Source organism: Oncorhynchus kisutch, unplaced genomic scaffold (assembly GCF_002021735.2).
Source record: "Oncorhynchus kisutch isolate 150728-3 unplaced genomic scaffold, Okis_V2 scaffold777, whole genome shotgun sequence".
In the NCBI taxonomy this organism is placed as follows: domain Eukaryota; kingdom Metazoa; phylum Chordata; class Actinopteri; order Salmoniformes; family Salmonidae; genus Oncorhynchus; species Oncorhynchus kisutch.
Window position 1 is genome coordinate 84,643 of NW_022262722.1, and position 3,870 is coordinate 88,512.

Sequence of the window (3,870 nt, forward strand, 5' to 3'; positions counted from 1 at the left end):
TAAATGGTGCTTTGTATCAGTCATTCTACTACTGTATAGCCTGGTTGTTGTTATTAAATGGTGCTTTGTATCAGTCATTCTACTACTGTATAGCCTGGTTGTTCGTGTTGTTATTAAATGGTGCTTTGTATCAGTCATTCTTCTACTGTATAGCCTGGTTGTTAGTGTTGTTATTAAATGGTGCTTTGTATCAGTCATTCTACTACTGTATAGCCTGGTTGTTAGTGTTGTTATTAAATGGTGCTTTGTATCAGTCATTCTACTACTGTATAGCCTGGTTGTTGATATTAAATGTTGCTTTGTATCAGTCATTCTACTACTTTATAGCCTGGTTGTTAGTGTTGTTATTAAATGGGGCTTTGTATCAGTCATTCTACTACTGTATAGCCTGGTTGTTAGTGTTGTTATTAAATGGTGCTTTGTATCAGTCATTCTACTACTGTATAGCCTGGTTGTTAGTGTTGTTATTAAATGGTGCTTTGTATCAGTCATTCTACTACTGTATAGCCTGGTTGTTGATATTAAATGGTGCTTTGTATCAGTCATTCTACTACTTTATAGCCTGGTTGTTAGTGTTGTTATTAAGTGGGGCTTTGTATCAGTCATTCTACTACTGTATAGCCTGGTTGTTAGTGTTGTTATTAAATGGTGCTTTGTATCAGTCATTCTTCTACTGTATAGCCTGGTTGTTGTTATTAAATGGTGCTTTGTATCAGTCATTCTTCTACTGTATAGCCTGGTTGTCAGTTGTGTTATTAAATGGTGCTTTGTATCAGTCATTCTACTACTGTATAGCCTGGTTGTTAGTGTTGTTATTAAATGGTGCTTTGTATCAGTCATTCTACTACTGTATAGCCTGGTTGTTGTTATTAAATGGTGCTTTGTATCAGTCATTCTACTACTGTATAGCCTGGTTGTTCGTGTTGTTATTAAATGGTGCTTTGTATCAGTCATTCTTCTACTGTATAGCCTGGTTGTTAGTGTTGTTATTAAATGGTGCTTTGTATCAGTCATTCTACTACTGTATAGCCTGGTTGTTAGTGTTGTTATTAAATGGTGCTTTGTATCAGTCATTCTACTACTGTATAGCCTGGTTGTTAGTGTTGTTATTAAATGGGGCTTTGTATCAGTCATTCTACTACTGTATAGCCTGGTTGTTATTAAATGGGGCTTTGTATCAGTCATTCTACTACTGTATAGCCTGGTTGTTAGTGTTGTTATTAAATGGTGCTTTGTATCAGTCATTCTTCTACTGTATAGCCTGGTTGTTATTAAATGGTGCTTTGTATCAGTCATTCTTCTACTGTATAGCCTGGTTGTTAGAGTTGTTATTAAATGGTGCTTTGTATCAGTCATTCTACTACTGTATAGCCTGGTTGTTAGTGTTGTTATTAAATGGTGCTTTGTATCAGTCATTCTACTACTGTATAGCCTGGTTGTTGATATTAAATGGTGCTTTGTATCAGTCATTCTACTACTTTATAGCCTGGTTGTTAGTGTTGTTATTAAATGGGGCTTTGTATCAGTCATTCTACTACTGTATAGCCTGGTTGTTAGTGTTGTTATTAAATGGTGCTTTGTATCAGTCATTCTTCTACTGTATAGCCTGGTTGTTGTTATTAAATGGTGCTTTGTATCAGTCATTCTTCTACTGTATAGCCTGGTTGTCAGTTGTGTTATTAAATGGTGCTTTGTATCAGTCATTCTACTACTGTATAGCCTGGTTGTTAGTGTTTGTTATTAAATGGTGCTTTGTATCAGTCATTCTACTACTGTATAGCCTGGTTGTTGTTATTAAATGGTGCTTTGTATCAGTCATTCTACTACTGTATAGCCTGGTTGTTCGTGTTGTTATTAAATGGTGCTTTGTATCAGTCATTCTTCTACTGTATAGCCTGGTTGTTAGTGTTGTTATTAATGGTGCTTTGTATCAGTCATTCTACTACTGTATAGCCTGGTTGTTAGTGTTGTTATTAAATGGTGCTTTGTATCAGTCATTCTACTACTGTATAGCCTGGTTGTTGATATTAAATGTTGCTTTGTATCAGTCATTCTACTACTTTATAGCCTGGTTGTTAGTGTTGTTATTAAATGGGGCTTTGTATCAGTCATTCTACTACTGTATAGCCTGGTTGTTAGTGTTGTTATTAAATGGTGCTTTGTATCAGTCATTCTACTACTGTATAGCCTGGTTGTTAGTGTTGTTATTAAATGGTGCTTTGTATCAGTCATTCTACTACTGTATAGCCTGGTTGTTGATATTAAATGGTGCTTTGTATCAGTCATTCTACTACTTTATAGCCTGGTTGTTAGTGTTGTTATTAAGTGGGGCTTTGTATCAGTCATTCTACTACTGTATAGCCTGGTTGTTAGTGTTGTTATTAAATGGTGCTTTGTATCAGTCATTCTTCTACTGTATAGCCTGGTTGTTGTTATTAAATGGTGCTTTGTATCAGTCATTCTTCTACTGTATAGCCTGGTTGTCAGTTGTGTTATTAAATGGTGCTTTGTATCAGTCATTCTACTACTGTATAGCCTGGTTGTTAGTGTTGTTATTAAATGGTGCTTTGTATCAGTCATTCTACTACTGTATAGCCTGGTTGTTGTTATTAAATGGTGCTTTGTATCAGTCATTCTACTACTGTATAGCCTGGTTGTTCGTGTTGTTATTAAATGGTGCTTTGTATCAGTCATTCTTCTACTGTATAGCCTGGTTGTTAGTGTTGTTATTAAATGGTGCTTGTATCAGTCATTCTACTACTGTATAGCCTGGTTGTTAGTGTTGTTATTAAATGGTGCTTTGTATCAGTCATTCTACTACTGTATAGCCTGGTTGTTGATATTAAATGTTGCTTTGTATCAGTCATTCTACTACTTTATAGCCTGGTTGTTAGTGTTGTTATTAATGGGGCTTTGTATCAGTCATTCTACTACTGTATAGCCTGGTTGTTAGTGTTGTTATTAAATGGTGCTTTGTATCAGTCATTCTACTACTGTATAGCCTGGTTGTTAGTGTTGTTATTAAATGGGGCTTTGTATCAGTCATTCTACTACTGTATAGCCTGGTTGTTATTAAATGGGGCTTTGTATCAGTCATTCTACTACTGTATAGCCTGGTTTTTAGTGTTGTTATTAAATGGTGCTTTGTATCAGTCATTCTTCTACTGTATAGCCTGGTTGTTATTAAATGGTGCTTTGTATCAGTCATTCTACTACTGTATAGCCTGGTTGTTAGTGTTGTTATTAAATGGTGCTTTGTATCAGTCATTCTTCTACTGTATAGCCTGGTTGTTGTTATTAAATGGTGCTTTGTATCAGTCATTCTTCTACTGTATAGCCTGGTTGTTGTTATTAAATGGTGCTTTGTATCAGTCATTCTACTACTGTATAGCCTGGTTGTTAGTGTTGTTATTAAATGGTGCTTTGTATCAGTCATTCTACTACTGTATAGCCTGGTTGTTGTTAATAAATGGGGCTTTGTATCAGTCATTCTTCTACTGTATAGCCTGGTTGTTAGTGTTGTTATTAAATGGTGCTTTGTATCAGTCATTCTTCTACTGTATAGCCTGGTTGTTAGTGTTGTTATTAAATGGTGCTTTGTATCAGTCATTCTTCTACTGTATAGCCTGGTTGTTGTTATTAAATGGTGCTTTGTATCAGTCATTCTTCTACTGTATAGCCTGGTTGTTAGTGGTGTTATTAAATGGTGCTTTGTATCAGTCATTCTACTACTGTATAGCCTGGTTGTTGTTATTAAATGGTGCTTTGTATCAGTCATTCTTCTACTGTATAGCCTGGTTGTTAGTGTTGTTATTAAATGGTGCTTTGTATCAGTCATTCTACTACTGTATAGCCTGGTTGTTGTTATTA